At 47.6% G+C, this 25,941-nt stretch overlaps 1 long non-coding RNA gene across 1 annotated transcript; it reads left to right on the top strand.

The window, feature by feature from the left end:
- The first annotated feature begins 1,250 nt into the window (after positions 1-1,250).
- On the top strand, positions 1,251-19,857 carry LOC123286835 (uncharacterized). The gene is made up of 3 exons (XR_011504867.1): positions 1,251-1,440; positions 11,108-11,228; positions 19,571-19,857. It is a non-coding gene; the product is annotated as an uncharacterized lncRNA (long non-coding RNA).
- Positions 19,858-25,941: the final 6,084 nt, after the last annotated feature.

The raw sequence follows: 25,941 nt of genomic DNA, 5'->3' as shown, positions 1-25,941 counted from the left end.
GAGGCGGAGGAGGAAGGGGTGGAGGAGGAGGAGGAGGAGGAGGAGGAGAGGAAGAAGATTGGCACCAGATGTTAACTCAGGGCCAATCTTTAAAAAAATAAAAAATAGGGGCCAGCCCAGTGGCGCAGCGGTTAAGTGCGCATGTTCTGCTTCTGTACGGCCTGGGGTTCCTCGGTTCGGATCCCGGGTGCGGACACGGCACCGCTTGGCAGGCCATGCTGTGGTAGGCGTCCCACATATAAAGTGGAGGAAGATGGGCACAGATGTTAGCTCAGGGCCACGATTCCTCAGCAAAAAAGAGGAGGACTGGCAGTAGTTAGCACAGGGCTAATCTTCCTCCGGGGAAAAAAAAGAAAAAGAAAGAAATAAAAAATAAAATAAATAAAATCCCTAGAGTGGCTGGTGGGGGGTGGGGGGTGGGGGATTGGGGGGGGGAGTGAGGGTGGGGGTGGGGGGTGGGGGGTGGAGGAGAGGAGCCCTACCCTTAAAGAGAGTTTAGTACTTTTTCATGTAAGAAGAGCATTACTTTCATTATTTTTTTAAATCTGAGGTCCAGTTATAATCACATTCCTGATGTTTTTGTTACGCTCCCTCATTTTTGAACATGTTCATGTGAGCCATCCCATCCAATCTTCACGGTAGCCCCATGAGATGCACAGGGCAGATTTTATTTCACGGATGAGAAAACACGGGACCCACAGGTGAGTCACCCTCAAGTGACAGAAGGTGGACGACTTTTGACCAGACCTAGGCTTCTGGCTCCTTAGAGTGGGCTTCTCTAGCCGGTTCTGAGGATGGGCTGCCTGGAAGCTCTCTGATAGAAGCGATCCCCCAGCAAGGACAGGCCTTTGCTGAGGCACTGCACTCCGTGCTTTCGAAGATCTCACAATTCCTTATGAGCTGTTAGTAGCCTAGGTTTTTTTAAAAGCTCCCTAAAAAAGGTTAAACTCCGTGCAGCTCTCCCTTTGGAAACCTTGCGCTGTCAGCCCTCCCTCCGGATGAGTGCATCCTTATGGCACAGAGTAAGAGCAGGTACTGGGGAGGAACGGCTGACCTGACTCCAGCTTACTGGCAAGTACCCCTGGGGTTCCCTGTTTAATTTCTGTTGGCTTGTTTATCACTCAGGGAAATTGGCAAATGCTCTTTTCCTTGAAATATTTTTTCCATGAACTATGTTGACACCCTGTCCGATCAACAATGTTGAGTCTGTGTCGTGTATCCAAATTCCAGAAACTCTCATTTGGCTTGAGGCAACTCTGTGCAAAGACAGCTCTGAGGCCTCAGGCTCGCAAGGCTGGCGGCTTCTAGCTTCTGTTCCCCCCTGGAGCTCGGTCCTCCTGGCTTCTTCCAAGGAACATCTGGAGAGCATCGCAGGACGCTTTTAGGGGTTTGGAAGGAAGATCACCCAAGAAGGGCATGTCTGGCCTAGTGGGACATCGGGTGAGTTTTCTACAGGTTGTAGTGCCTGTCAGTCAAAACGTATTTATTAAGCACACACTGTGTGCAGAGGGCATGGGTGACATCACACTTTATCAGGGGAGACCCACAGGCACCATTACAATGCTACAGACGTTACCGACAGAACTGAACGTAGCACAAACCAAGGACAGCTGCAGTGAGAGGTGTGGCCAGGGAGAGAGGCGCCTGGGGGAGTCAGGGGGCCAGGGCCACTTGTCCCTGAGAGTCAGACTGTGCTTCCTTGTCTGAAAGATGGAAAGGCTGGCCTGAGTAAGCTCCATGGTCATCTTCTAGCTCTAAGGCTCTATGATCCTAACATTCCCGTGGTAAAAGGCAGCAATAAGCCAGGACCCCCAGGCCCAGGCACCAAAGTTAAAAGTTAACTTTTTACTTTTTTTTCCCCAAATACAAGTTGTCACAGAGGCAGCTTGGACCGGGAAATGGAGAACACTGCAGAAAGCAGGTCCTCAGACCAAAGCCCCTCCAGGTTCATACCACATTCTAAAGGAGACTGGCTTTGCAGAGGACATTTCAGGGCTCCCTGAACATAGCCTGGTGGCCGAGTCCCATACTTTGGCTCCTTCTTCTCTCGGCCCAAATCCCACTACTGCCTGAAATCTTTACTGGATGAGATTGTAGCCTCGCCCAAGAGGGCCATCACTCATCTACAGGTTGGTGAAGGAGCTCATCCAACAGCTTATGTTGTGAGGGGGTTTCACAGAAAGGGAGGGAGCCCTGGTGAGAAGGACAAAGCTGGGAGTTGGCCCAGGAAGTCTGCAGCGGGGGTCTGCCCAGATCAGCCTGCTTTGAGTTCAGGGTGGGGCGGCTCGGCGGGTGCAAAAAGAACAAGCCCAGGGCTCTGTTCCCCCAGAAGACACATGTGGTTCCACTCAGATCACTTTTGGATAACAATGACGTTTTCTTTTGTTGTTTGTTTGTTTGTTTTTTAAGAACTCACATTTCCTGTGCCCAGCGTTTTCCAAACACCCCACGCACTGCCCTGTCCAGATGGAGAGGCCTTTGAAGGAGCCCCACTGCCCTTGCCTGCCCTCACTTCCCCACTTCCCACCCCCGGCAGAAGCTCTCGGCAGCCTAACAATGGGTTGTATTTTGGAGCATTTTCTGTTTTTCAGAGCTGAGAGCACTTGGGAATATTTCTTCTGGTGGGAGTGCAGTCACTTGAAGGACTTTTTGTTTTGAAAGGGAAAAATCAACCAAGGGAAAAAGAGCAAGTTATTCAGAGTGAAATTTAGGGGCTCAGAGACGCCAAATGAGAAAAAAGGACCCTTTGGAAAGGGGGATGTGGAGCAAGAGAGAAGGGGCGGGGAGAAAGGAGGCCCAGGCTGGCAAACGCCATGTGTGTCCAAGGGGACAACCTCCTAACGACAGTTTCCGCTGTCCACTCCCTTCCTGAGCGCTCATCCCTGGGGGTTTTTGTAGCTATCTGAAGGGAGCTAAAGGCTCTCTTTGCTAAGAAGGGTCATCGTGGAGTTACCCTCAGCCAAAGAGGAGAACAGTAATAAACACACGGCCACGCACTGGAGAAGGAGCATCCTCTTCTCCTCCTGTGGTCCTGCTCACCCACAAGATGAGTGTTCTCTCATGCACAGCCTCGCTCTCTCTGTCTCACCTGGAACCTGCCTGCCTTCCCCCATCACCTCTGCTTCCAGGTGGTGAACAAACCTGGGGGGACCCGGCCCACTGCACTCAGTTGGGCTCCTGGGCAGTCTCTCCTCGACAAGGTGCTTTGCAGGCCACAGGTGTCCATGTGGCTGCTGGGCAGTGGTCGCTCTGCAGCCCTAACTCTCCCCTTGAGTGCACTTCCAAGGCTCAGCTTAAGAAAAAGCGGTTGGAAACTTTGCCTTGATCTCCATCTCAGCTTTGCTTACAATCATCTGATTTTTGGATCTGTATCTGATTCCTGCGCCTACTTCTCATTCGGTTCAGAATCTGCAGAAAGACTGAAATTAATAATGGCTAAGATTTACAGAGCATTTACTATGAAGCAGGAGAGCAAAAGTTAGAGAATTTAGGTAACATGCACCAAGCCACTGGCTGGTCAGTGGTGGAACCCGCATGACCCCCAAGCCTGTGTTTTCAATCGCTCCAGGGACCAGAGTCGGTGAAGGTGACGGCAGGAAGCCAGAGAGAGATGCACAGAGAGTCGGAGGGAAGCATGTAGGAGCCTTCCAGACAGGTGCAGACAGAGTCCTGTTCCACACACCAGAGCTGACCGAGGTGGGTGCTCACTGCTACGAGAGCAGAGGCTGGTTTGACCACACAGCCTGGTTTCTGAGAAATCCCTCATTTCAAATATTCTTTCTCACCACCAGATACTCCAATGTGGCTCTAAAAATAGAGTTGACGTGAGAGTAGAGATTTTGGAAGGTTGAATCATCCGCCCTAACTTTTAAAACATCGTTGTTCAAGGATAGAAATTTATAAACACAACTTCGGAAAATGAACTTGCCCTCTCTCACTTCTCTTTCAGCGTGTAGGGTAAGTGGAGCTCAGGGAGATGGAGCTAAAAGAGAAAAAATAATTTCAAAAACTAAAAAAAAGTTCCTAGAGCATTTCAAATGCTGTGTCGTTTATGTCTCCAGCTCCTACGGAGTGAGAAGCAAGACGAGCAGCTGCTCTCCCGGCCGCTCGGAGTCCCTGTTGGTGGAGCACCTGCCTGCAGCCTGGACCACAGGGAGCCTTGGGGACTCCAGAGCCTGGGGGAGGGGCACCTCCTTCCCTTGGTAGATGAGGGTGTTTCTGACCACACTGACCAGGGAGCTGGGACTTTGCAAAACTCCGCCTGGAAAGTTCTTATAGTCTGGGGAGTGCAGCTCCTCCATTTGGAACCCGGCAGTCTGAAATGCTTGAGACAGCTCTGCTGTCCCAGGTGAAACTCTTCCCAGGCAGCGCCACGGCGTCTTCATTTGCAGAAGGGAAATTAACCGCTGGCCCTACAGATAGCTTCCAATATCTCTAGTGCCTAACTTCTGGGAGCTCTTGTCTTGCTGAACTGGAGGAAATATTTTGGGTGATGTGCAGTGAAAGTGGATTTGGAAAGGAAATGGAGCCAGTTGGTTTGAGTTTCAGGCCAAGATTGCAGTCGGTCTTCTGGCTCCACCTCTTCAAGTGACTTGCTCAGGAGAGCGGCACCGGTTTCCTCCCGGCAGTAAGCTCTCCAGGGGGAGTGCGCCTGACCGCGTGGGACTGACTCAGTCTCCTCGAGTGACTTGATGGCCTCTTGAACAGGCGGAGTCCTTACAATTCCCTGGGTCCTTTTGGGCAGAACCCTGTGACTCCACACATCTCTCATCACTCGACAGCCCTCCACTTCCCAAAAGGCTCCTTAGCTCTTCTTCCAGCCTTGCCACGGCCGACAGCTGTTTGGATCATTTCCCCTCTATCCTTCCTCTCATCATTGCAGCCAATTCTAAAATCTGGGCAGAATGGGGCAGAAGGAGCAGGGCCCAGAAGATATGGAATTTCAGCTTCTTCCTATTCATTCTTCTACAATCTGTGGCTCCCGACACCGACTCCCACCAGATAGCTCTCCGGCTCTTAGAGAACCTCTGCGGATTTTCCCACCCTCGCAGCCAGGCGGTCCAAGTCCCAGTTTAAGAAATGCTGGAGTGGCTAGCGGTTTCCTACCAGGTCTACAAAATAAGCAGGCTACACGCAAAATCTCTCCCCACAGAAAAGCCGTATGACAGCCTCTCTGGAAAAATTCTTTGAGGACTATGTCATTTACTAGGAAGTCCATTCTGGATAACACCATAAAAAGGCTTACCTTAGCTCAGATGCCAAATCCTTAATCAAATAACAATGTATAGCTGGAGCCTGCCAAGACGCGCTGGATAAGAGCCACCATGATTTCTCCCTACAGGGTTAGAAGCAGATGGAATCTAATGTATTCCACGTGGTATGAATGAATAAGGGAGTGAAGAAAGTTCCTCAGTGAATCTGCTACACGTACCTTAGATGATAAAAAGACTGTTTCTTCCTATTAATATTTTATTGTCAAAGGGTCATTGCCAATTGGCTGGGCTTGCTGCCTGAGCGAACAAATGCTGTCATCCTGACCTCAAATGCTGCTTCTTTTAAGAAAGCCCATGCACATACTCTCTCAGCCAATCACAGACAAGGCACATACTCTCTCAGCCAATCACAGACAAGGCACATACTCTCTCAGCCAATCACAGACAAGGCACATACTCTTTCAGCCGATCACAGACTAGTCATCAATGGTGTGAAGCAGGCAATGTCTATAGCCTGGTAAAGTCAGGCAAAATGTCCATGATCATCAGAGAAAAGAAAAAATAAAGAAAAATTGTATTTTCCATGAAAATATTATCTCAAACTCAAGATGTTGATAAAACCTGATTGAACTAAGTTTCTAATTAGACTTTTCAGATTTTCTAAATGGAAAAGGCAAATGTTGCATAAATCTTCTGTTATTTGATTTCTTTTTAATAACTATTTATGAGAAAGTGGTCTGAAAGGTTTAGCTTTTGCTTGCGTAGTATAACTTTCTCAATGTGACTCCTTGGAATGTTGGTCGGGGAGCACCGCTGACCATCCGGAAGGCCACCTGATCTGGATTCTGGACTCCTGAAGCCTCGTCTCCAAGGCTCTCAAAGATTCTGAGGTTTCTAGTGCTCTGATAAAGACCAGCATCCATCCATCTCAGCATCCAGTTATTTTCATAACCATCAAGAGAGGGCGTGGAGGGATGCCTTTGAATTTGTCTGAGAAAAATGTGTTTCACAGGAAGTTAAAAGCAATTCTGCTACTGACAGGAAACAGAGCACGACATGCTTGAGAAAGAGATGGACTTCAAGGGGTTAGGACAAAGATTCCCCAGCCCAGCAGCGCTGCTCAGCATGCGATTCACATGTGGAACATTAAGACAAAAGCAGGCATGAAGCTGAAAAAGGCTCATGACATGTAAGCTGCTGGAGCACCCCGGAAGAGCATGGCAGAGAGTGACCAACGTGGTTTCCCATGGGACTGCCATATGATCATGAAGAAGGCATGTGGCAGAGGAGTCGAATGGAAGTTGTGCTCTCATCTTCAGCCACTGCTTCAGAGGTGGAGGACACTCAATGATCAGGAATCTGGCAGCTAGGGAAAGGGGAAATTTTCAGCTTAATATACCAACTTCTTTGTCAATGCTGATGCATATTGTTTCATGTTAATTAAATAATATCCAGTGCCAAAAAGTTTTATATAAGAAATGGCTCACACAGAAACAAATACTATCTGATTCAAGTTAGTATTTAGTACGAGTAAAGTATGTAACACAGAAGGTAGCCTTTCGTGTCTATAAGAGTTGGCATGAAGGTCATTCATTCTCTCAGCAAATATTTACTCATAGGCAGGGGAAGTTTTCCTGTGCTGCATGGGGTACCTCCTGCCACCTCACCAAGGCTGATGTCGTGTGGAGAATGGCCAGTGGTTTCAGTGTCCAGCTAGAGCATGGAAAGAAACATCAATTCATGCTAGACCAAAGAAGTCGCCCCCAAGTTCACTGTCGTTAATGGTTCTCTAGACAAGTTGTGATGATGCTAGTCGCTGTGACCTTCCAGCCTGAGACACCAGTGGCTCAATGGAATGAAGTTTGCTTGTCTCTCATGTAAAACTGCTGAACAGGTTCTCCTGGTCAGTGAATAGCTCTTCTCTAAGCAATGATTCAAACCCCGGCTCTTTTCCTCTTATGGCACCACCATTTTCAACTACTGGCTTCCAAGGTCTCCATGTTCATCTGTATCGAGATGGAAGGGGAAAGAGCAGGAAGGAAGATGTGCAGGAAGTCTTAAATGGCTTCACACGTCACTTCCTCCTACTTCCCACTGGTCTGAACTCAGTCAGTGCAACCTGCCAAGGCACCAGAGATGCTGGGACAGTCTAGCAGTGCGCCAACAAGGAAGAGGAATACAGCAGGCTCTGCCACAAAACACATTTCTTGAAAGCCTACAGTGTGCCAAGCAGTGTGCTAAGTGGAGTAGGATATCCACATTTTACAGAGAGCTTTGGTCACTTGTCAGGTTGACAGCTAACGAGTGGTAGAACTGAGAGTGGAGCAGGCAGTGTGATCTCAGAGCGCACACTCTTCACCACCACGCAGTCTGCTACACTCTGCACTCCAACCACATGCCCCCACATCAAAGATCGGTGGGGAGCTGCTCTTAGCACAGGACACTACCTCTCTCCGCCAAAGGGCTGAAGGTGCGCACACAGCCTTTACAATCAGGATTTGGTCGATGACGTGGGTACCGGTGTCTCAGGTGAGCTCAGCTTCTTCTCAAACTGTAGAGATGTGCTAAGTGAGATGTAATTTAGGAAGAACTACAAAGGGAAAGAAAAATCGCTCCTTAAAGACCTCCAGTGAAGGCAACATCACAGCCTTCTTTGATGATATCTTTGTCTATGACCAGATTAGGAATTTCCTCTTTTGATCTCATGCCTCGTGTAGTGGCATAAATTTTAGTTCCCTCTTCACTAAAGATTGAGAACAGCTGCTGCCTTTCTAACTTATTAGACATGATATAAGATTCACTTTTATTAAATTTCTCCTTGTTTTCCATCTCCAGGCTAAAACTATTTCAGTTCCTTGCTTCATGTCTCCTTAAAAGAGTCTCTAGTCTAGAGCTAACAACGTTTTGAGGGCCGTCTTAGAGTCCGTCTTCCGTTTGCTGGGGGACCTAGGAGTGAACCCAGAGTGGTGGCCTAGGGCAGGAGGGTCGGCTTCCAGAGCAGCCTCTGCCTCTGCTGGTGGGTCCTTGGGCAAGTGACCGAATCTTTCTGAACGTCAGCGTCCTTATCTAAAAGAGAAATGAGTAGGATGATTTATTTCTAAATTTCTTCAACTCTTACGCATCTTATGAATGCTAATAATTCTATTCCAATTTTTTAAACTCTTGACTTAGAGCTCACCAACCCAAAAAAGAAGAAAATCTTTGTTAGCAAAGATCTGAAGGGGAATTGATTTTGTGCTTTCTGGGTACCAGAATCGTGACGCTAATCATCAAGTAAGACTAGTCCAGTGTAGATGTCTATATCTGGTCACCCTGTGTGTGTGTGGTTGTGTTTAACTCAGGACTTTTTTTTTTTGTTTGATTTTTGGAAGGGGCAATATAGTTATGTGATCCAAAAGTCAAGGATAAAAAAGTATAGATCGAGAAGTCTGACTCCACTCCTCTTCCCTCCCACCCTGCTCTCTGCCACCTCATTACTTCCTCCCTCTAAGTAACCTCTTTTATTTGCTTCTTGTATATTATGCCAGTGTTTCTTTATGTAAATGTGAGCAAATATGTTCTTGCCCTCCCCCAATTCTTAGTATATTGTCTGCACCTTTCCTTTTGAAAATTTAGTTTTACTTTTTTTGTTGAGATATAATTGACATATAACATTACATTAGCTTTAGGGATACAACATAATGATTCAATATTTGCATATGTTGTGAAATGATTGTTAGAAGTTCTACTCGACATCCCTCAGTACAAACAGTTACAAATTTTTCCTGTAATGAGAACTTTTAAGATCTACTCTCTTAGCAACTTTTAATTATCCAATAGAGTATTGTCAGCCATAGTCCCCATCCCTACGACTTTTTCTGATAACTGGAAGTTTGTACCTTTTGACCTCCTTCACCCATTTCACCCACCGCCCACCCTCCCACACCGTCCCTTTTCCCTTAAGTCTTTGAGATCTTTCCACATCTCTCTTTAGACTGTGCTCTTGTTGTTTTTCATAGCTGCATAGTATTCCCCTGTGTAGCGGTATCACAGTTTATTCGCCTTGGCTCCTGTAGATGGGTACCTGGGTCGTTTCCAGTCTTCTGTTATTATAAACAACGCTGCAATGAGTCACTTGGTAAATGTGTCAGTTTGTATGTATGCAATTTTCCTCTTGTGGGATAAACTCCCAGAAGTAGAATTGCCAGGTCAGAGAGTAAATGCACTTGGAGTTTTACTGGATATTGCTAACCACCCTCCGTGGGCTTGTATCGTTCTTACCACCCTCGCTATGTGAGAGCCTCATTTTTCCACAACTCCCCACAGGATGCGTTGTCAAATCTTTGGACTCTCACCAATCTGATAAGTGAGGAATGGTAACTCGGGATAGTTTGTATTTTATTTTCTCTTATTAAGAATGAGGAACTCAGGGCCCTTTGAAGGCAGCAGAAGGATTTGTTAAAATGACGAGTCACACCACGGTGGGAACTGTATTTGATTTACTACTTATGCTCTAAACCAGAAGTTCTCAACCTGCTGCACGTTGGAGTCACCTGGGGAACTTTCCACAAATGCGGGGGCCTGGGTCCCCCCCAAGACCAATGAAAGCAGAGCCCCTGGGGCTGCGGCCTCAGCTTGTCCCTCAGACTGAAGTTCTCTGGGTCGTGGGACTGTTAGCCTTTTTTCAGCGGAGTCCTCTCTGCGGCATCTGCGACCAGCTTCTGTCTTCTCCTTTTCCTTAGCCATCGAGGGATGTTCAGTCTTTTCTTAGCAAGCGCTGCGTCCTGCATGGGCACAAACCTGCAGAGTTTCCATTGTGTGGTGTGGAGCATCGTGAACATTGGAGCATTGGCCATTCATCCCTCCGTGCCCAGAGCCTGCGGATTTCTCCAGCCCCTGGAGCAGCAAGATTCTCAGGCTGGCTCACCTTCACTGTTACGCTTTTGCCCTCCTAGAACATTTCCAGCTTTGCTAGTGTAGAACTGCTCTGATTTTCAGAGACTAGAGTGTATTGCTAACGCAAATAATCTATATTGATGGCATCTGTATATTGATATAAATAAACAGATATTTATATACATGATAGAAATAAAATGGTGAAACTCTCCTGCACCAATTTTAAAACCGTCTCCTGTAACTGAGAAGTGTAGCTTAGGAATTTAGCAAAGTGATGAAACTTTGGCTACATCTCTGATACGTCTTTCAAAAACTATGGTGGATGGAGGAGCTAAGATTCTGTTCTTTGAATGCCAAGGAAATAATTTCAAGATTTGATCCAAGTGGTATACAGGATGTAAGTGGCAAAATGTTTCTGCCCTCCTCCGTCATGCCCTATAGAAAAAGTTGTTCACTTCTTTCTCCTCCAAGCGGGGGAGGCGAGTTGGCCTCAGCAAGGGCGGTTCTTGTGGGGGAATGGGAGACAAAGAGGGAGTGCTGGGTTTTCCAGGGCAGGAGGGAGCTGTCCGAGGGTCAGAGGTAACTCCCTCCTGCAGATTGGGGCTGCCCAGGGGCTCGCACGGGTCCCCTAAGTCGGCAGCAGAATTGACTGCAGGTGGAAGACTAGTGACCTTGACAGCAACACCCCCTTCCTGCTCTCTAGTTCCCGAGGGCCCTTCGCAGCAGCAGGGGCCTGACACAGCTGCTCAGGTAAAGAGTGCTCTTTAGGGCAAGGACCAGCGGTAATCTGCTTGCTTGGAAATGCCCCCTGAAGGGGATCCCAGTCAAGTGAGCCAGGAGTCGCGGCATCTATCACGCAAACTTGGGGAGAGGAAAGGAGGACTATATTTGCAGAGAACTGATGATTTTCCACTCCTTTTCTAATGTATTAACGATACCAACGTTTTGTTTCTGACCACTTGGAAAGGTGGCATTAAGAGCTTGAAAATGAACAAAACTCTTAATCACTTGTCTTCAAGGTCACAAGTGTCATCCCTGCAAGAATAGTGACAACGTCATTCCCATGAAGAGAACGGTTCCCTCCGTCTCCACTTCCTCTCACCAAGACGGAATTGTCCTCTCTTTCAGGAATGACACGAGGTAAGTCAAATAACTGTATGGCAAGACCTAGAAAGCCAGAGGGCAGGAACCTTTGCTGCCCTCTAATTGTACCATGCGGCTGTGGGGGCCTCTGGGAACGGCCTTCCCCAAAGTGGAGCCCGGCCTGGCCTTCTCTGCAGGGCTGGTCTCCTTTTGGCCAAAGACACCCATGAATGAAGACCATAAATTTCAGTTGGCTGTGCTGTAAATTCAGACGTTTCTTTAAGAACAGGAAATATGTGAAGTTGTATCTGGGAGTCATACCAAAAAATGGGGAATTTATGAAATCAGCATTTTTGAAGCAATGGGGCACAATTTACTTTCCATCATGAAAGTCTCCAAAAAGATGTTGTCAAAGAAATCTCCAACGTATCTCTGCGGCCCAGAGATAGACTTTCATTATTGTGAGGTTTCTGGGGGCGGAAAATGCCCAACAGTTCAGCATTGCAAATTCAAAATAGTTATTTTAGCTGGACTTTAAATGCTTTACCTGGTTGTTTGGGCACCCACAATGCCCAAACTAAACACTTGTCTGGCTTTCTTTTGGTAGCATCTAGAGAAATTGCGGTTTTTCTCTTTTTGGCCTCTTCTTGACCTCCCTTTTTCCCCGAGTGCTACTTATCTGCCGGCAAACCTTTCATTCTGAGTAATTACTTAGGAGCACCAGACGCTGCTCTTTCCCACGGCGTGTCTCCCCTTCCCTGTGATTATGAGACAAAAAGGCAAGCGGCTTTTCTCAGAAAAGAACTGGAAAATTAGAATCCACAGCAGCGTGCCGCAGGGTGCCCGGTGGCCACGGCCTCAGAAGGTGCCGCTGCCGGCGTCCTCCCTCAAGGCTCCCTTTGCGAGGTCCCGGAGGGGAAGCCTGCCAATGCGACCTACTGCATTTCATTCCAAACTCAGGAAGGTTCTCCTTATATTTTCAACCTGAAACTGCAGCATTCAAAACGAATCTTTTCAGTATGAAAATGAAAAGATAGAAAAGCCTCAGTGAACAGGAACATTAAAGGAACAGGATCCCAAACCGCGCCGTCCACCCCCTCCCTCGGGGGCGAGGCCTGGGCCCTAGAGGCCAGTGATCCTCAGAATTGCCCCTGGCTCTCCGGGAGCCGGGTCTACACCTCCGTCTGCACCTTTCTGGAGGGTCTTGCCTTTTGTCAGCAGTCCTGACGGGAAAGGCGGGAGTTTAGAAACCTCTGAGGAAGCTGGCCTATGCTGATGCCTTTCAAGTTCACCTGGTCTCGGAGGGGAGAGTGCGGCAAGAACTGCATTTCGAGCACGACCTGAAGATTCACCTGTGCCATGCCAGAGAAGTTTGTCCAGCGTTTGAATTAAGCAGAATTCACAGAACCAGCACACCAATAGGGTTTTAAATAAAGTGTCTTTCTAGAGAGAGTTGACCATCCACGTGGGGAGCTGAGTCCTGAGCTTGCTCAGGGAGGAGCCGGCCCAGCGACATCCTTGCCCAATCTTGTGCAGAGGCGAGGCCAGCTTTTGCTGCAGCACACTGAGTTGGAGAGAATTGAATAGTGGCCAAACAGGTGTTATTCGGTCCAGAATGATCATGGTCCTGTTATGAGCATCTTAAATGTGCTCCAACCCTCATTTACCTTTAGTCATTGTGAACCCCCTTCCCTGAAGGATCCATTAGTGGGAAAGAGAGACTGAGTTCAGATACGAGAACTGCAGGAGCTAACTGAGGGCCTGGCCTACCTGGCCCAGGTGCAGGCCTTGGGGAACTCTGAGGACGTAAGCTTGCACGGGAAGGGTGGGCGCCATGGACGCTGGAGGCTGGAGTGGCCCGTGGACCCAGCAAAAGCAGGGCAGAGAGGCCAGCACCAGGAGGGTCCCACAGGGGACGCACAGTTTGCTATCAACAGAGGGTGAGGACACAAGGGCCCTCAATGACATTTTGGTTGGGGATCCAGAATTTGGATTTATTTTATATCATCACCATGAAATGAGCAGAAGTTTTAATTTATGGAGTAAAATTCATCAACACATGAAAACTAAAGACACAGCGAAGCCTGAGTAAACTCTCCTCGCGGAGGTTCTGCGGCGTAGTTCAACTTCTTGCTTGGGCTTTGAGCCCAGTAACTGTTGTTTTATTCTTGCCACTGACTGATGGTGAGAGCTGAGCCCCGAGTCCTCGTTTGCTGTCTTCAGGATGGGAAAATTAGCCACAACTCACTAGGCAGCTGTGGGTGCTAACTGTGAAACTATCACTTAGTAGTTTCTTTGTAAATGCTACTTCTCTTCTGCCTCTTCTTTCAATGGATGGAACACTTTGAAATTCAGTTTTCTGCTTAACTAGATCAAATCTCCTTTGGTTCAGTCCTTGTTAAAAAATCTTTCTGGGGGCTGGCCCTGTGGCCAAGTGGTTAAGTTCGTGCGCTCCGCTGCAGGCGGCCCAGTGTTTCGTTGGTTCGAATCCTAGGCGCAGACATGGCACTGCTCCTCAAACCACGCTGAGGCAGCGTCCCACATGCCACGGCTAGAAGGACCCACAACGAAGAATATACAACTATGTACTGGGGGGCTTTGGGGAGAAAAAGGAAAAAAATAAAATCTTTAAAAAAAATCTTTCTGGAAAGTATCAGTTTATTGCCTCTGGTTTTCACTAATTCACTCAAGGACTCAGCATCTTTCATTCCTCTGTTATGAGTATTCATTCTTATTGGACGCCCTGTGAGTGTGGGAGACATTGGAAATTGGGGCGGATATGAACTGTAAGGTACTGCAGATATTTTAAAATTCTGTTGCCAGCTTTTGTTCTCATTTATTTGTGTTCAAGAAAAGTGAGTGCATAAATAACAACATAATTATTTAAGAGTTTTTATTAGTTGTGTGTAAGTTAATTGAGGTTTTGTCATATATAACCATCTCATTGTCTGCCTACCTGACTGTCTGTCTAATATTTTTATGCATCTATCCTGCAACTAAATCTATCAACTGGCATGAGGCTATGCTTTGGGTACAACTTGATTATGTCCATGTGTCTGCAAGTTATTTCATGACATTTGCAAACTTGATTTTTACATTATTTACAAAATGGAAAGATTTAAAACCCACAGAGAAACAAAGAGCGAATGTTTTCCCGACCTCAGATCTGGAAGTGGTCACGGTCACAGGACGGTTCCTTGGTCTATTTCATCACTCCAACCAGGAGCACAGGTGGGTTGAAAGTGCTGCCTTCAGGGGTTCCTGTAAGGAGAGGGAGCCCAGGGGGAAGCCCCGTTGGCAGCTGCAGTGGACAAAAGTGAGCTACCATTATCTATCAGATGCAACTGGTGACTCAGTTCTGGGCGAGCCTGGAGGCTCTGAGTAGCCCACCAGAACACAGCGTGTGTGAAGAGTGAGCCAATGGTATGCATTCTTCTCATGCTAAGGATTGTCACACTACAGGTCATGAACCATTGGTGGGTAATAAAAACATTGAGTGTGGTGACTAGCATTCACAGAAATGACTAATTAGAATAGAAAATAACCAAGTGGCTCTCATGCAGTGAGGCTAAGAACTATTTATGAAACCTGTATTTTAGTTGTGTGTATGGGTGTGTCCTGGGGTCGTGACAGAAGATGTAGTTCTTACTGTAGGTCAAGGTCAAACAAGACTGAAATGGCACCATATTGGCAAGGGGTTCCCTAGTGGAGGTGTTTGGGCTGGTCCTTATCACATGTCAATCGTGAGTGCCAGATTTGAAAAATAACAGACAAATGATCTGCCAATCTTGTGCAAGGTTCCTCCATCTCCTCCTGGAGCGCGAAGCGGGGAAAGATTGTGACAGTGAGAACTCTACTGTCAGTGAGAATAGAAGAGGTTAACAAGTCAGAGTGGAGGACTCGTGCTAGTGCCCCAGTGCTCTCCCTATGGGGAAAAGCCTTCCTTTGTGGGGAGGGGAGCAGAAAGCATCTTTTGCTTTCTTAAGGCAAGTACTATTATCCATCATCTTGATCAGTCACCTGCTTTCCAAGATCTCCTTGAACGCTTGCTCCAAATGCAGGAGTGACCAAACTTTCTTCGAATTGTTTTTAAACCTACACCTTTTTATTTAATGCTGGTATTTCCAACAAACTCCTGGAGTCATTTCAGCCTCAATTTCAAGCATCAATATACACAATCCTTCACCCGGGACTCAGACGAGCTAATCCTCACAGCATGAAAATAGTTTAGTCTGGGGAGGCCTGGATGGGAGGCAAGAGGCGGCTGTGGCCCCACCTCCACACCCCGCCCTGTCCTCTGACGGCCATGGCCCCTCCTCAGACCTCTGTCCTGAGCCACAAACTGAGGGACAGGTCTACCCTGGACCATCTAAAGCCCCTCTCAGTTGCAACCCTTCTTGTCTCTAGTCAGATCAGTTCTTCTCTTTATGTTTAGGACAGCAGGCCCTGTCTGCTTCCTTTCTCTCACACATTTTCTACTTGAATGTGGCTTAAAACAGACTGACTCCTGTCTCAGCGGCAAGATCAGTTTCTAGGGGTTGACAGCAATACACATCTAACGGCACACATTGAGGCCATATGTACTGCTTTGGGGGTTGAAGAAATGCCACGACTGATTCATCCGGGTGATTTGGAATGGGGAAGGTTGTCTGTGTTTACAAATTATTTAGTATTGATAAAATATCTTTTCTCCTGGAAACGTAAACCATTTTTTCAATCAACTCTCCCATTGCCTCTAAACTCACTTAATCCCATTCAGTGTAGACAAGCCCCAAGGCTCTTGACTCCAAGGTAGAAAGAGATAAGAACCTAATGAATACCATAGAGTGTTAAGCCAGTGATGCCCATATCGGCGTTTGTCTCTGACACAGTGCTGGGAGACGTCTGATGAGGGACTGTCATAGTTTTCCTATATGACAGTGTTCTCAAAGGACTAGCAATGCCTACAGAATATTCCCAACTTTCCCTTAAGACCCTATTAGTAAGGTTTATTATGCACGAATTTCTCTGAACTCATTTTGGTTCTATTTATAATTTCCCCTGACATCATCAGCATAACTTGCTCCATATGTTCACAACCTAGTGTACTAAATAGTATTTCCTTCTATTTGTCACCAAGATGGACCTCCCTCAAACTCTACAGGTCTCTGTCCTTCAGCTTAGTGCTTCGAGATTTTGTGACAGAGCCGAGCTTTTCCCCGTCATCTTCATTCCCGTCTCACAGCCCCTGCTTTCCAGGCGGAGGAGTCCAACCCTGCATGGAAGCACTTCCTCCACAGACCAGATCTTTTGCTTACTTGTCCCTCTCTGGACTTTCTGTTAAATGTCCTTCTGGGTGCTTTAGGCAGAATTATCCACAACATTCTAGAGACAAACCATAGTTTTGTTGAGATTCATTCTTTCAGAAGAATAACTTCCTGTGCTTTTTGAACTGAGTTTCTTTAACATAACGACCCACAGTAATGGCTGAATTATCAATAAAAACTCATGCGAATTATACACAGACCAAAATAGACCTCACACCGCCAGTGAGGGCCCTTAGTCTCTCCAAATTAGCAAGATAGCTCATTGAGGCCTTACTGTAAATCTACTCTGCGAGATCTCCCTACTTATTCTTTTATTCTAATTAGAGAAACTATATATATATACACACACACTCAAGAAAAAGTAGTGCAGAAAATGATAATAAATGTCCACGTAGCGAGATAATTGTATGAGAATTAAAAACCAGACTGTAATTTTATGAAATTCATAATAATCTGAGGAACGTCTGAGAGGAAAACGGCACCAGCTTCACAAGGAGGCAGGGTTTTCCCTAGGTCTTAAAAGATAGGGCAGAATACAGACCAACAGTAAGGAAGACTGAAAGAAAAGCTGGGAGGTGCCCTTTAATCTTCACTGCAACCACCGGAGGCCCAAAGGATCATCTCCACAGGGGAAGACGGGAAAACAGACGTGGAGAGGTTGAGGGTCTGCCGGGGCCTGGGCTGCTGCATCCTCCTGGCCGGCAGCGTGGGAGCCTGTCCTCCAAGGCACGCAGAATTCAGCGCGAGCCCTTTGCTCTCACCTGCCTTGCACCGTGCTGCCTGCATTTTCCGTCATCTTCCCGCTTCTGACATCCTGGCCTGCTTTCCCTCTAGGGTCTTGCTGCCCCTGTGCCCCGAGGCGTGGTTCTGCGCCCCAGTGGGCACCCTCTGCGCTCCTCCCGTCACAGTGTGGGCTCCGCATGTGGCTGCCCAGGCCCCACTCGTCCCAGTCCTGCTCGGGGTACCCCGACTTCGGCTCCAGGAATGGAGCTCAGACCTACTGGATTTTAAAGTCTGTGCCTTGCTCCTCAATCCACATCACTTCCGAGGCAGAAAGGACAGGGTGTTCCGGGCGGCGGAGGAATGCATGGTGTGTGGCCCGTGCCTGGGCATCCGGCACTGACCTTTAGGAACGTGTTTGTTGTTCCTCATTCTCTTCCACAGGCGGGACCACGTAACAGATAAAAGTTGCCCAAGAGGAGTTGAAGTGGAAAAAACGCTCGATTTCTTTATTTTTCTAAATCAGATAAAATCTGACTTAATTTCCTACTCAGCAAGCTTAGGGAAAAATTCAGCATCAGTCCTTTTCAGTGCTTTCTCTCCCCCTGTCTCCCTGTCCCCTGCTCCTACTCCACCTTCGGGTGGTACAAGAAACTGGAGAGGACTCACCCTTCGGCCCCTGCTCTGTTAATCCACGTGGGGTGGGCAGTCCCGGCCAGCCTCTGTGGGACAGACTAGACACTACTCCCACTTTCTTCTCCACACAAGTACATCCCAGCTTGTGTAACAGTGAGGTTGGGGTTAAAGGACTGGTTCCAGCCCATGGCATGTGGCAGAAGTGATGTGGGTCACCTCCCAGAGTGGCCACACAGCCCCCATGGGATCCCCTATACCGGCTCTGTGCAACAGAACTTTTTGCCATGATGGAAACATCCCATATCTGCACCGTCCATTATGAAAACCACTAGCCTTGTGGGACTGCAGACCTGGATTTTAAATTTTCTTTGATTTTAATTGATTTAAACTTAAACAGCCACATGCGGCTAGTGGCTCCCATACCGGGCAGTACAGATCCATCCTCTCTTTCCCCTTCTGCAGTGACCTTGGAAGTCGTGTGTTCTAGAAGGCATAGCTACAAGATAGAAGCAGCCTGAGTCCTTCGGTCACCACGTGGGGGCTAACTGCCCAAGAAAGCCGATAACCTACAGCAACGGGACTCACATTGTATGTTGCGCGAGGCCTTGGAGTTTCAGGGTGTACTTGTTAGTGTGGCATAATCAGGCACATCCAGCTGTGCCAGCTCCCGAGGCCTCGCTGGTCCCACACTCCATCCCATCCACGTGGGCTCCAGCCTAGCTCTCCAGCCAGCTCTGATCCCTGCTCTCAGGAGCCACGTCTGTACCGTGCCCCGTTCCGTTCCTCCCCCTTCGCTATCAGCCCTTCCTCTCTTCAGCCCTTGAACTTCCCGGACTTTACCCACATCTACTCTGGGACAACCTGGGTTCGTTACTTATCCTCAGTGGGCCTGGCCCTTGGGGACACAGAGTTTATTTTGGTTTTTCGCTCTGAGCCCTGCCCAGCAACTCCTCTTTTTACAGCTCCATTCTTCCCTAATGGGTCTGCCAGAGTCAAAAACAAAGCACGGCATTTCTCAATAAGTGCTGTACTGCCTTAAATTACTAATAAACCATCTAACTTTAACTACAGTTGCAGAGCTCTGGGAGTGGAGATAAGGGAAGAAATCATTTCCCTTTATTCCCGCCAAGTTGGCACTTTTGTGCAAGCCTGAGATCTTGGCATGTGAAGTTCCACAGAAACAATTTATTTAAAAGTGTGACCTGGCTGGGGTGGGCCGCGGCGAACTCAGCTGTCGCCTCACACCCACCTGAGTCCAAAATCAGCATTCCAGAAAACAAGTCCATCCATAGCGCCTGAGGAAGACACGTGGGTTTCACGGAAAGCCTTAGTGACGTTTCCTGGAGAGTGGGGGGGGAAAAATCTCAGCTCGTACCTCAGAGCTGATTAGATTTCCCACCAAGAGTTTCTTCTATTCCCCTTCAACTTTCTCCCTCTCACCAGCCATGATTTCTCTTACTCGCCCCTTCAACCTGCCTCTAAAAACTCCCTCCGAGTGACCTGAATGACTTTGCTTTCTCCCTCCACTTGAATCCCTTGCTCAGCAAACAAAATCTCCCATAGTTAGTCAAACATGGATGTCTCTTCCCACACGGTCCTGGTGGAGGGGCTCACCCCTGACCCGCCACCCACCCGGAGCAGCGTAACAAGGACAGAGAATGTGATGCCTCTTTGGATAAAGAGGGATGCAACGGTTGGGAGCTGCAACCTAATCATCTGCCTCTTTCTTTTTTTCAGACGTCTCATGTCATCAGTAGACACAAGGGAACACCTTTCCCTGGGGGCAACCCTGTCTGAAGTCGTCTGAGCCCTAAGATCTTGTCCTTTGATGGTGCCTGACTTTCTTGACCCGCACTGTTTGTCCTCCCGCAGCCATAACACAGTGCCCGCCATCCCCGCCCGGTGGCCCTCCGCTTTGACGGCAGCTGGGTGGAAGGAAGCTTGCTTTCCCAATGTCACCATTTCCGCTCCAATGCTCATTGTTCCTGGAGGAGTTGTCACATCAGGGGTTCAAAGCAATAATCTTCTTCTGCTCTCATTTTGGAGTCCCGTGTGTTTTCCCCATCCGCCTCTATTATCCTGAGCGCCTTATTTTTCCTCTTGATCCAAACCAAACACTGTTTATCAGTCATAGGAAGGGCTTTGCAGGGTTCCTGCCCGCGGCGCAGAGTGATACACAGAACTTCCTGTGCAGGCGTGGCCCCGCTCCAACACAGTGGAGCAGGCTGCCAGGCAGACCAGAGTCACAAACTGGAGTCATTGTGGCAGGGCCGTGGAGAACCCATCTGTCCTTTCTCTGCCCGTGTCACTGATGGCCAGAGAGGGCCTCAGATATAAACTTCAAAGCGTGGGGTGCCTGGTCCTTTGGCAGGGAGGACCCGGTGTGCTTTGAGGGCGGCTCAGTAAAGAACTAGAGGACTGATACTGTGGAGCGGTGGGGATCCTAGGGACGTTTACAGTCCTGAAGCTGCCTTGAGCATGCTGGAACACAGAGGGATGCCCCGTCCTTACGGCTCACTGGAGCCTAAGGGGTCGGCAGGGGTCGTCTCCGGCACTGCCTGATTGATGAGGAGAGAGGAGCCCTCCTTCCCACCCTAGCGCTCCCACTCCCCAGGCACGTGACCGTGTCAACTTCCCTCACCTGCCAGGGTCTCAGTTTCTTTATCTGTAAGATGAGGAAGCTGGACTCAAAGTCCCCCGACTCTGTGAACTATGCATGTTATGGGCCTTCTGTAGAGTGCTTACTAGATGGTGACGGAGATTATGCAGAGGGCTAGGCTCACAGATCAAGGGAGGGCCATGTATTGAGTGGCTCCACGTTGCAGGGACAGCACTAGGCCTGGGCACACAAAGACAGCTAAGATACTGTCTGCATCTTCGAGAAGCTCACAGGCTGGTAAGGAGACGCACGAGTAAACAGATCGTTACGCTTCCAGGCGTAAGCGGCGTGCTCTCCGGAGTAGGTGCGAAGCGCCTGTGGCAGAGGGCCGAGGGTGCTGCTGCTGCTGCCTGGAAGGGCCGGGCTGGCTCTCTAGAGGCCTTTGGTCTCCCTCCTGAAGACGAGCATGTTGCCCCACAGGGAAGTGTGTCCCAGGAAGAGGGAACAGTGTGAGCATGAGACTCACACTTGGAGAATGACCATTATGTCCCCACTCGCCTGCAGGTACCACTCCCTGGACCTGCTCCAGGGCAGCCCAGCCGGGTCACAGCTGAGTGGACCAGAATCAAATAGGTGATTTCAAAGAGGCCAGTTTATGGCTTGTTCAGGGCTCCGTGACTTGTGGCTGAGAGAAGGCTGTGCCTCTGTGACTTGTGCACTGAGAAGATGAGCTAGCCAAGTCAGAGCCGTGGCTCAGGACTTTAAAGTTGGGAAACAGAGACTGTGCCGGTTATCCGGGGGGGCGTGAGGGTGAGTTTGCACCAATGGGGGCTGCGGCAGTGTTGCGGTTGAACCTGGGTGTGCAAAGTCATGAGGGAGTATGAGCTCCGGGGGAGAGGAGGAAGAAGCATGAGGAAGGTCAGCGGAGATCCTGTATCTTCCTTACCCCTCACCTCCCGAGACCCCAAGGGGGGACCTGCCTCCAGTCCCAACAGCTTCCGCCTTCCTGTTCTCAGGGGCCCTGGTCTTTTATTGGGATTTTTTTTCTTTCCTTTGGTTTTAATCTTATAAAGGTTAAAAAAAATCATAACTGTATAGATAAAATTTCAGCAAACACTCTTGTAGTTACCACTCAGAATCAGCGTATGTCAGGAACCTGCCATGTCTGCTCCAGATCCACACGTCACAAATGACACAGAAATTACGACTAAAATTCAAAGTTGAATCTTTGTTTTTTCCCTTCCCTGGTCTTTCATTCTCTTCGCAGGAGCAACCAGTTAGAAACCTGGCATGGACCCACGAGTATTATATGAAAGGGCAATGCCTGTGTCAGGAAAGAAATGGAATTTCCGGAAGTCCCAGCCTCTGCATCTGTCCCACTGACTAGAATCTTGTCCCGTGGCCACTCCACAATATGAGCAGGGCTGAAAAGAAGCGTGTTTTTGTTGCCGTTTGTTTGTTTGTCTCTTCTGACATATTGTTTGGAGCAAAAATCAATTTTGCTGAGACGCAACAAGAGAATGTAGTTGGTGTCAGTGGGGCTGGGTTTGCCTGTGATGCACATGTCTATTAATTTGTAGTTGTGACTCTGGCACAGTTTAGGATTTTCTCTTTGTCTTTAGGGTTACAAGCCTGTGAGTACATGTATTTATTCGTATGGCTTCTCCTAAAGGTCCAGAGTGTTCTTTCACTTTTCAGAACTTCTGTCTCCAATTTTGGAAAACTCATTGCCTTCTCTGCTACCACCATTTGCTTCTTTGAAACATAGTGTTCTAGCCTACGTGCCTCTTTCATTCGTCTCCTGTGTTTTCCATATTTTTGCCCCTTGCACTACATTCGGGGTGATTTCTTCAGAGATGTTGTCTAGTTTAATTATTTGTTGAGCTGTGCCTAATCTTCTGTTTAACTGTCCATCAAGTTGAGGATTTGAAATCTTAGTGATTATAGTTTATATTTCTCTGCTTTCACTATGGTTATCTTTTCATTTGATTTCTCTTTTTCCACAAGGTTTCGTTCTTGCCTTATGACATCTTTTCTTCCTCTCTCTTTGAACTTGAAAAACAATTCCTTTTATGAAGGAAGACTGATGATGCATTTATAATTGTCGGGGCCGGGTGATGGGCACATGGAACTTCTTTATTTGCTCTATTGCATATGTTTGAAATTTTCCATCAAAAAGTTTTAATGATGAATCCATGGTAAGGGGCACATGAGAACATTATTTCTCAGCGTTTGCTGATGATGCCATTGGCCTGGTATGGGATGCTCTCTGGCGTGTAGAGAGCAGATGTATTCGAGGCCCTTTCATTCCTCAAGCAAACAATAATTCAGTGCCTGCCACTTGCTGCAAGACAGCAGTGGGCTGCCCTCAGAGCGCTGGTATTTGGGTGGCACAGACCATAAACAAAAAGAGAAATTTGAGGTGATCAATAAATACACACACCTCAAAAAACCCATTTAATGATAATACTCATTTAAAGTGCCTTTGGATTATTCAGTTTTTGTCCTAGTTCTAGGGGTGCCAGAAGTCTCATTTGTGGCCTCTGAGACTCATTCTCTGTGTCATCATCGTTCCTGAGAATGCTCCTCTGGCAGCTGCTGCCTTCTGTGGGACACACAGGTTCAAGGGCGGCCCCGCCGGAAGGCATTGTGTTTGCTTCTGTCTGGCCTGGCAGGTTTCACTACTTAGTTTCTCTTCTTGGGCTCCCCTCATCACATGGAAAGTCAAAGTTTGGGCCCTGTGCACATGGATGGCATAATCCTGGGCTCTGACTTCCACCAGCTAATCCTTTTTCCAACCATAACCTTGGTGAATGGCAAGCTTCTCTGGTGCTTGTCCAAGCCAATGGCAGAATTTTTGTCTTTCTTCTCTTAAGCAGGAGCTTTATGCGGTAGATGGGGTCTAGCCCGCCTCATGCTGGCCTGCTCCTCCCCACTGCACACCCATCCGGCGGGTAGCAGAGCTATCAGGCCTGCCCGGTCTGAACTCCCCCTGGGTTTCATCTCCTACTAACTGCTCTGAATCTGGCTCCCTTATTTCTGGCACCTTGGGATTTCGCTCTTAGTTTTAATCACTTAGAGAGACAAAAAAAGTTACTTTATTACATTTTACTACATTCCATATTTTGAGGCCAGAGGGGGAGTAGTGGGCTAGGAAGTCTGCTTAGGTCTGGACGTGGTCCAATGTCATGGCCTTTCCAAGAGCTCCTGGCATCTTTGCACTAAACTTGCCCTTCTCTTAAGCCAGTCTGAGTATCCGTATCTTGCCATCAAAAGGGCTCCAACTGGAACAGGCATGATGTGGTCAGGGAAAGATGAGATGATAGAGGGCAGACGATGAGCAGTTTTATCTCTGGAGTCTAGCAAAAGTTTTAAGCTGGGGAACAATGTGACCGATCTGTGCATCAGAAAGGCACAGCATGCAGTGCTTTGCAAAAAACAACTGCTTGAGGTTAGGGGCAGGGAAAAGAAGAGGAGCAGAAATACTCTGTATATGGCCATCGCAATAAGCCAGGGGAGAAATGATGAAGTGAGGAACTAAGGGTGGGAATGTGGATTTTTAGGAAAAAAGAGATTCAAATTTGCGAGTATATAGCCTGCCCACACTAGACATTCTCCATGTGTTTTCTCATTTACTGTTTGCAACACTCCTGAGAGTTCCAAATTTAATTACTATCCCTATTTTACAGACAAGAAATTAGAAGCTCAGAGAGATTAAGTAATATGATTCAAGTTATATAACTAGTAAGTGGTTGAGCTTACTAAATTCCAAATTTGAACTTGGGTCTCTAACATCAAAGCCCATCCATGTTCTTGTCTTTACATAAAGTACCTTTTAATAGGAATTGGTGATGACTTGCGTGTGTAAGATGAGGAAGAGGGAAGAGTAGAGAAGGGCTCAAGGGTACTAACTTGGATAGCTACCAATTGGGGATGCTAGTAATTGAGAGAAGGGATACAGGAGGCAGAGCGTGCTTAGGGGGCAAGGAAATGAGTCCATTTTGTGCGGTGACTGGAAGTCATCTAGGTAGAGATCTCTAGTGGATAGTTGGAAATCAGGGACTGGAGCCCAGGAGAGGGTTCAGCTAGAGAGAGAAACTTCGAAGTCAGAAACCAAGGCAGAAGATGAGTCTTCAGTGAGTTGGTGAAGTGAGAAGAGAGCCAAGGGTATAACCTGGAGACAGTAACATCTAAGGAGAAGGCATCGATGGAGCCAGGTAAGGAGTTGAGAAGAATGGTAAAAAAGGTAGGCAGAGAATCCATAGGGAATAGATTCTCAAAAACTAAGAGAAGAAGAGAGATTTCTTTTTTAATAAAGAGGGAATTTTCAGTACCTAACACATGTTGAAGAGATCAGATGGAATATAGACTGAAAAGAAGACATTTGGATCTGCCAGGGAGGAAGTCATCAATGACCCTTGCAAGGACAGAGAAAGGAGTGATTAATTCTGCCTGGGGCAGGCTAGGGAAAGGCTTCAAAGAAGATTTGACATTTGAATTGGCCCGTGAAGCATGGTGGGATTGTGCCAGGCAGAGAAGAGGGTAAAAGGCATTTCGGGCGAAGGGAAAATATGAGGGGAAAGCAAAAATCCAAAGGAAGAAAGTATTTGGAATTCGTTTAGAGCTTTTTGGCTTTTCGTAGGCAACATCGAGTTGGCAGCACAAGCGTATTAGGCCATGTTTTGTTTTCTACATTTTGGAGAATCTTATGGTTTCTCTTTCCAGTGTAGACACAATAATTGAGATTGGGAAATATGATTGGTGTCTTCCAAAGGGACACAGGGTTCAGTCCTTTATGAAAACAGAGCTCTAATCAAACAGTAAGTGGGAAGACTCTATAGATGCATCTCATAGGGCATGTCACGATATAGGAGGGTAAGAAATGCTAGCTGGTGTAACAACCCTAGAGCTCTCAGTGGCTTAATACAGAGTTTAGTTGTCACTCACACAGAGTCTGATGGGGTCCAACAGCTCTTCTGGGCAGCTCTCCCCGACTTAGCAACTCAGAGATGCATGCTCCTTCCATCTGTGCTCTGCAGCCTTGTACCCCTTCACTCCCAGCCACGTGAATGGGGAAAGAAACCATAGGGAAATCCTACTAGATCCGCAATCAATCCAGGCTGGGATGACACCTCACTGCTGTTCACCTTCCCCGGGCCATATTTAATCAAGTGGCCAACGTAACTGCGAAGACGGGAAAATGTATGTGAGCACATAGGCATGGGTGAGCACCGACTGCATACTCCATGGATGGTTTGATATTAAAATATTGATTATTAAGATATTCTTTGCTTCCCTTGGACAGTGTTGATGGCTTTAGGTGTTGTCCGTTTTCTACATTTTGCAAGTAAACTTGATCCTCTGAATCAAGGCCTACTATCTCATTTTAAAAATAAAATCACATGTTTTCCATACCAATTGTGCAGCCGCTGTGGAAAACGGAGGTTCCTCACAAAATTAAAAATAGAACTACCATGTGATCTAGTAATTCCACTTCTGGATATTCATC

This window comes from Equus asinus, chromosome 7 (genome assembly GCF_041296235.1).
Source record: "Equus asinus isolate D_3611 breed Donkey chromosome 7, EquAss-T2T_v2, whole genome shotgun sequence".
Taxonomy (NCBI): domain Eukaryota; kingdom Metazoa; phylum Chordata; class Mammalia; order Perissodactyla; family Equidae; genus Equus; species Equus asinus.
Note: the sequence above shows the minus strand (reverse complement) of the source record. Positions and strands in the feature narration are given on the sequence as shown.